Raw genomic sequence first — 8807 nt, 5'->3', positions numbered from 1 at the left:
AGTAACATAAAACAATGTATCAAAGTAATGCTGATACAATGAAAATTTGATAAATTGTTGTTGGTCTGATGAGGATGGTGGAAAAGGATGTCTGTGCCAGAGAAAGCAATGGTATCAACTATTGTACAGCCAACTCCGTAGCACAATGGAGTATAGTATGTGCAGAAGGACAAGGAATGCACAGCAGAGACATATCCAGTTCCATCAGGCCGATTAGTGGGAGATACCAAGCAGGCAAAAATGGTAAAAAACAAACCCAAACTGGTAGTGCCTTGCTTAGTTCAAAAGAGCGCTGTGATGCAATGTGGCTTCTCAGGAAGATGGCACCCGATTGTGTCAGAGGAGCCAAAATATAGACCCGACCCGCACACATGCACGCTGACCCAACAACCAGCATCACCCTTGCACGGTGGGGATGGGGAGGGGCCTCAACACAGACTGTGGATTACATCTGTGGGGAACACCCATATTTCCCATCTAGCCGGCTGTAGTTGGAAAAACTCAAGCTCTACGTTGTGACGCCAGCTGTGACGTCACTAGTGGAGCGGGATGGGTGGCGCTGTGGGAACCCGCCCACCCCCCCACATCAAAACGCCCACCCCCCACATCAAAAAAGACGGAGGGGAGGGGGAGGAGGGGACCCAGAGCGCCTCGCAGCTCCCGGGAATCAGGTACAGAAGCGGTCCTGGATATGGCAGGCCACAACTTGAGATCCCTGGGTGAACATAACACAAATTGTGCTGCATGATCTCATGGGCACAAAAGTGCTCAGAGTCTGCAAAACCAGGGTATGGTACAAGACCATCCTAGTCATAGGAACCTAACACCAGGGTGGCAGGGGAACACTGCCAACAACTGTCCATGAACCTCCATCCCTATATGAAGAGAAAAGAGGGGGGATTTTGGGACTTTAAATGAGGCGCATATTGAAATGTGCCTCCATCCCTGTGGCGGAAAATTGTTGGACATGGCGGGACTTTAAATGAGGTCATGGACAAGGTGAAGGAAACTAAAATAAATGTACATGTTTATTGAAAAAATGAGATGCATAAAAACCCAGTCAAAAAAGAAATCACATAAAGAAAGACATTATAGTGAACATCATTTCATAGTGAATTGCAAAGACATATGTATGTGCATATGCAATAAGCGACAAGAAAGTATCAAACTTGGCATCACATTGTCGTCTCATTTGATGGATAATACATACAAACATTTCATATATATACATGTAAAATACAGCAGCACCGGTAGAGGGAATACAAATAAAAGCAGTAAACATGTTGATGGATTAATGAGAGATGTTCTGGATTGAAAGTGTGTTGTAGACATATGTCTAGATCCCATATGTCCGATGCGTTTCGTGTGAAGGACACTCATCAGGGACAGGGGTTCAGGAGACATCTAAAGCATAAATAAAATCTATGGTGAGTCTACTGGTAATTGAACGTGACAAGCAAGCAAGGGTGGGGAGCACCCTAAATACTTACATAAAGTCCGTACATTGGGGTGGGATCGATGCGGGACCAGGACCAAACATGTGCATCCATCCCGGGAGCTGAGGTATGTTGGAGTCAGTGCTGGAGTCAGTGCTGGCGAGGCGGGCTCACACAAGCCTCCCCCGAGGCAAGGGTGCCCAAGTGGTGGTAAAAAGTAGTAAAAGGAAAATAGAGCGCCTAGGTGGATTGCCTAAAAAGAGTAATGTCCCCGCTTAGAGCGAGGCTTGCAGCGCATGCTGCCAGCCCCATTTTCCGTACCCGGAAGTTACTGTCATTGAACGGTGCATTTGATTGGAGCCACGTCTCAACATGGGGTTCTTCTTAATGTATATATAGGGCAGCATATACAGTGGTGCGGTAACCCAGATGATGTCCTAGAGGACGAAACGCGTCGGGACGGACTACTGACACCACTGGTACTGCCACACATTCTACTTAAAAAGCGCTTTTTTATCTTCAAGAAATGTGAGTGTTTTTACCCTCAATAAATATGCTATGAGCTTTTTTATACAGTATCATGCTGTGTGCTCTCATATTTCTTTCACATATAACCTTGATGCCTGATCGGACCTATCTTTAAAAAAATACATCTTTGCAAGCACCTGGGTCACCTGGAACTGAGTCCTCTATGGTAGCCACCATCAAGGATCCCCGCTTTACAAGCCTGATTGACCCAGTGGGTATAAGCCCACCTGGGTCCAATCTTTCTGGTAAGCCTCCATTAAGAGCGGTGGTGGATCTTCTATCAACACACTTTCAATATTTTTTTGTGTCACATTTTGTTGTGTCACCTTTATACGGACTAAGTTTATGTGTCACTTGTATATGGACTAAGTTTATGTAACTAAGACCATTATTCGATCATAGTTATTTTTCACACGATACCTTTACAAGGTATCATAGATTTATAAAATATCACTGGTTGCAATATATCAAATAGCCTTATAGACTATGTGAATTTTTTTAGCGCTGCACTTTTTTTCACATGTGACCACAACCCACCTTTCAAACGATTGAACAGATATCAACAGGAAGTGAGCATGACCATGTGACCGCAAACACTTCTCAAGTGATTAGGTAGATATCAACAGGAAGTAGAGAGGTACATAGAAAGGTATAATGACATCCATCCATGCCAATACACCCAACTCCAAAACTCTGCCCCCAGTTAGGTGGACAGATAGAGAGATATCTGATCACATGACATATAACATCAACCATGTGATCATGGCCATGTGGCCAAACAGAACACTTCTCAAATGGTTCAGCAAATATCAACAGGAAGTTTGCGTGGTCACATGACTGCAAACATTTATATTGATTAAATAGATGTACACAGGAAGTGGAGAGGTGTATAGAGCAGTATAATGACACATATCCACGCAAACACACACCAAATGGCCAAAACCAAAACTCTTCCCCCAGATAAGTGGATGGACAAAAAGAGCCATCTATGATAGGGCATATGCAGGAACACAGTGCAATGACATGTCGCAGAAACACCACGCAAGCCGCACACACGCAAAACAAAAACGCATCAACATCATAGATCCCAAAAAGAGGGAACTCCCGCCAACAAGCAACTGGCAAGCTCATGACAAGATAGACATATGAGTAAATAAAAAATACTAATTTGGGCGGCACAGTGATGTAGTGCGTAGCACTCTCACCTAGCAGTAAAAAGGGTCGCTGGTTCGAACCACGACACTACCCGCCTGGAGTTTGCATGTTATCCTTGTGCCTGCGTGGGTTTCCTCCGGGTACTCCGGTTTCCTCCCACACTCCAAAAGACATGCTGGTAGGTTAATTGGCTTCTGTCCAAAATTGGCCTTAGTATATGAATGGGGACCTTGGATTGAGGGTAGGGACTGATATGAGTGTGCGATGTACAGGGTTAGGGGCAATTGTAGACACGCACCCATGCTCACTCAGATTGAACTGGATGGACTGGTGTCTCTATTCAACCTTACTAACTATGTAACTATGTAATAAATATAAAAAAAAAACACATGGGGCCACTGTGGTCAGATCAGAAGAAGGTTTCGTTACACCCTATAATAGATCAATACAGACAGCAAGATGAACAAATATCTTCCCGTAAAGAAAAACATATGAGTATTTTTAAAGAAAAGGTTTGTAGCTAATAGCATCATTGAGGCCAGAGGCAGTAGTAGCAGCCAACGTGTGAATCCATCTCATTTCTCTTTGTAGAATTTTTTTATCATGATTACCACCTCGAGAGTTCATTGGAATGTGTTCTAATGCTGCAAAATTTGCTACACTGCTGTCACCAGTATGCATTTGATTTACATGTCGTCCTATAGGTGTCTACATCATATATATACTACATCAACAGCAGTTGATTGCTGTTGATGTAGTATATATGATCCTTGATTCGACGTTCCAAAAAGCTTGTTTGGTTTTGCCCACATAGAAACAACCACATTCGCAAAAAATAATGTACACCACACCCTCTGTCTGACAGTTGACATGGTGTATCCTAGAGTGTAATTTGCCATTTGGCAGATACATTGCATGATTTTCATATATCCATGGACAAAAAGCACATGAACCACATTGCCAGGTTCCTCTTAAAGTGGTATCTTCCCTGGCTGTCTCAGTAAATTGCCTCCGTGTCAATCTGTCCCTGAGTGATCTTGCCCTCCTGAAAGTAATATTGGGTTTAGGAGCTGTATATTTACCAAGGATGGGATCATTGGTAAGGAGATACCAGTGTTTCTTAAAGCGGAGTTCTGCTAAAAAAAATAAATAAAAGTCAGCAGCTACAAATACTGCAGCGGGGCTTCGATGCAGGGGAACGAAGCCCTGCTCGTCTCCCCCTCCTCTCTGCGGCGCCGGCATTGTAACGGTGGGCGCCCGGCTGTGGCTTCATATGCGCAAGCCGCGCCGCACGCTGTGACTGGCCGGGCAATCATCTGGGATCTGTGGCATGTCCCAGATGATTGCCAACAGGGAGGGGGAGAGGTGATCTTTCTTCCAGTGCCACGGTGCCCCGGGAGGAAGTGGGAGCTGGAACCCTCTGAAAAGATGGTACCGGCTCCCCCCCAAAAAAATGACATGCCAAATGTGGCATGTCAGGGGGTCACTTCCCTTAAAGCGGAAGTTCCATTTTTGGGTGGAACTCCGCTTTAAGTATTTACCATATACATGAGTATTGACGGGTATAGGTATTAATCATCCTGGTGGTATTGTCCTCACTTTGTCGGGGTCTCTTACATAGAGCTTCCTGTCTGGTCTGTTTAGATGCTCTTTTGTAAGCCTTTTTAAGCGTTGTCTTTGAGTATCCCCTATCGGACAATCTCATTTGTAATTTGTCTGCTTCTTGCTTAAATAGCATATCATTAGAGCAGATTCTGCGTAACTGGAGATATTGTCCGTAAGGGATACTATTGATAAGAGGGGTCGGATGGAAACTGCAGGTAAGAGGGTGTTCCCTGCTGTCTTCTTTCGATATAGAGTGGTGTTGATATTCCTGTCACCTTCAATCATGACTGTGATATCCAGGAAGGGACTGGATTCCTTACTTTGATGCATAGTAAATTTAAATTGAATGCATTCTGATCTAAATCATGCATAAATTCAGCTAGATCAGCAGTGGACCCAGTCCACAACATCAAAACATCATCTATATACCTATTCCACTTTAGGATAGAGTCACAATATTTGGCATACCTGTTGTCGGAGAAAAGCATGCGTTCCCACCCCCCCAGGTACAGGTTGGCATACGATGGGGCACAGGAGGCCCCCATCGCAACCCCCTGCACCTGGAGGTAGTGGGAATCATTAAAGGTGAAGACGTTGCCTGTCAAAATATGCTCCAAAATAGAAAGAATAAATTTACTAAAAGACCATGTGTCCTGAGTTCTCTCACTCAGAAACTCCTGTATGACAGACAGGCCTGAAGAGTGTGGAATACTACTATACAGGGCTTCGATGTCAATAGCCACTAGAATAGAATCCATCGGTACTTGAATATTTTCCAGACGTTGTAAAAGATCTGGTGTGTCCTGAACATATGAAGGAAGTGATACAACATGGGAGTGGAGATATTGCTCAACTAATTGACTGTTCAGAGGACACACCAGATATTGATGCGTTTTAGGAAGAGAATAAAAAGTGGGCATGATAGGATGTTTAACGAGAAGGGCCTCGTATAAATATTTGGTAATGACTCCTTGATGGAAAGAGTCCAATAGAAGTAGATAGAATTCATTCTGAACCTTACTAGCATGTTCCTAAGAGATTTTTTCATACCATTCCTCATTGTCCAGGATACTGTTACATATAGTATAGCCACATATTGTACTCTATCCATGAGTACAATATTGCCCCCTTTGTCTGAGGGTTTAAAAATAATTCCCTATAGGGATGAGCTTCGAGTTCAGGGGTACTTTGTGTATGGGGGCCGGGATCTGGGGGTCCCCTTGTTAAAGGGGGCTTCCAGATTCCGATAAGCCCCCGCTCGCAGACCCCCGCAACCACCGGCCAGGGTTTTGGGGATGAGGCCCTTGTCCTCATCAACATGGGGACAAGGGGTTTTGGGGGGCTACCCCAAAGCACCCTCCCAATGTTGAGGGCATGTGGCCTGGTACGGTTCAGGAGGTGGCGGGCGCTCTCTCATCCCCCCCTCTTTTCCTGCGGCCTGCCAGGTTGCGTGCTCGGATAAGGGCCTGGTATGGAATTTAGGGGGACCCCCACGTCATTATTTTTTTTTTAATCTTGGTTCGGGGTTCCCCTGTGGGAAATTCCCATGCCGTTTTTATCAATGAACTTTTATGTGTATTGTCGGACCGGCAATGCAGTAGCTGCGAGTAGTTTTAAATGACTTTTTTCCTTTAAAATGTCATTTTGCTGTCAGACTGTTCTAAACATGGGAAACATGCGCCCCTTTACAGGCATACTATAGACACCCCCCAGCTACGAAATTTAAAGGGATATTACACTTTTATTGTTTGACTTTAAGCATTATTAAAATCACTGCTCCTGAAAAAACGTCCGTTTTTAAAACTTTTTTTTGCATTGATCCATGTCCCCTGGGGCAGGACCCAGGTTCCCAAACACTTTTTATGACAATAACTTGCATATAAGCCTTTACAATTAGCACTTTTGATTATTCATGTTCGTGCCCCATAGACTTTAACGGTGTTCACGTGTTCGAACAAACTTTTTTCCTGTTCGCATGTTCTGGTGCGAACCCAACAGGGGGGTGTTCGGCTCATCCCTAATTCCCTCTTGTGCACAAAGTTTTTGTAAACTGAACGGGGGACAAATTATCGACATTATGGGGACATATTTGTAGCTTTTCAATTTTCTTTGTGATCTGTCTAACAAAAGCCAGGACATTTGGATTGGTTTGTAATGGGGGAAATTTCTCTGATTTCTTTTTCATAGTAATTTGTGAAGCATTGTCAATAGGGACATTCGGAACATAATTTCACTCTAAAACTTGGGAAATCTGTGATTGCTGCTCAAATTGTTCATTTTCTTCCAAGAGATCCATAAGATCTCTTAGTGCTCGGAAATCCCTCACTGAAAAAGTTTTCTTGATCAAATAAATACTTATAGGTCAGCTTACGAGCAAACAAGTTTAGGTCCTTAATAGTCTCAAATTGATCTATTTCCTGAATGAGACAAAAGGTTAGATGCAAACCTAGTACTTCTATTTCTGCAAATTATAATCTGACAGGTTGATTACATTTAAGATGTAATTTATTGAGGAGTTTTGACTATGAACAGGTCCAAGTTGCTGCTTACTTTACTTTCTTTTGGTGGAGGCACCACCCCCTTGTTTGGGCCGGAAAAAACCAAAGGTGTAATAGTACCGGAAAGGGAGGAAGATTGTGCAGAGCTTGACTTACCCCTGTCGTGTTCAATTACATGTGCAGAAGATTTATGAGCAGACATACCCAAGGTCTCCTCATTAGGGTTGGATCTAGTATGTTCCTGTAAACCCCCCGGGTGCAAGTCGTTGAGAAGTCTTTTCTTACCACCTCATGTACGTCCATTTTCGGTACTATTGGTAAGGTACTCTCTAGATAGTTTCTTTGGTAATTTTTCTCTATTATATATACCCTATCTAAAGGGTCAATATCTGAATATTGACTTGGTTTATTTTTAGATACTGTATTGAACAGGCTTATTGTGGGAATTTGTGACCACTTACCGCTGTGTGTAATTTATATTCAAATACCTATACATGACTACTATATACCAGGTGAGAGCTAAGTCTAACACAAATCGGTCTTTGAATTAGGGGACCTTTATAGTAGCACCCTAATCTATAACGCATATGCTTGTTTTTTGTTTTTTTGTTTTATTTAGTGGTATCTACTATAGACCACATGATATATGTGTATCATACTACCATAGACACACATATGCAATTTAGTTTTTTTGGTTGTCTGTCAGTTTGGTCAAGTTCTCCCACACCTTGAACCACAAGTTTACCAGGCAAGCATACACGTTGTTATGTCTATATGTAATTAGTATTAGTAGTGTATATGTATTCCTCCTGGAGAAATGTTGTAACAACATAATTCATACCTATATAGATATATACTACATTAAATACTTATACATGTACTCTCTTGTTTTTAAATATACCAGCACCTACACAGTATCTGTTCTGTGGAAGCTAATATTTTAGTGAAACGCGCCGACGAGCACGTTTTTGGAGGCATTACTGGATCAGAAATTTTTCTTTTACCTTGATACAGTATTAAATTAATTTTTGTACCGTAGGTCCAGTTCTCTATAACTGCATTATTGGGTAACTGATGACTGTGTCCCTACAGGGTGTTGTTTGTATGTTGTTTATATGTTTTTTAATTATGTTGTAATAAAATTTATACTTTTTTAGTGATTCTCTCTCTCATTGTGTGCCCACAAAGTCCACTAATTTTTTGACTTGGTCAATCCTTGAATATATATTTGGGATGTTGGCATGGTGAGGGTCTTCCCTACTCATGTAGAAAAGAAGAAAGCCATTAACTGGCTTCTGTTAGCCGGTGGTTGTGGGGGTCGGGGGGTGGGGGGCTTATCGGAATCTGGAAGCCCCCTTTAACAAGGGGACCCCCAGATCCCGCTCCCCTGTGTGAAATGGTAATGGGGTACAAAAGTACCCCTACCATTTCACAAAAAAAGTGTCAAAAATGTTAAAAAATGACAAGAGACAGTTTTTGACAATTCCTTTATTTAAAGTCTTCTTCTTTCCATCTTCTTCTGGTCTTCTTCCTTCTTTCTACCTTCTTCCTTCGGTTTCTTCCTCCATCTACTTCTTCCTCTGGT

Source organism: Aquarana catesbeiana, linkage group LG03 (assembly GCF_042186555.1).
Source record: "Aquarana catesbeiana isolate 2022-GZ linkage group LG03, ASM4218655v1, whole genome shotgun sequence".
Taxonomy (NCBI): Eukaryota; Metazoa; Chordata; class Amphibia; order Anura; family Ranidae; genus Aquarana; species Aquarana catesbeiana.
Note: the sequence above shows the minus strand (reverse complement) of the source record.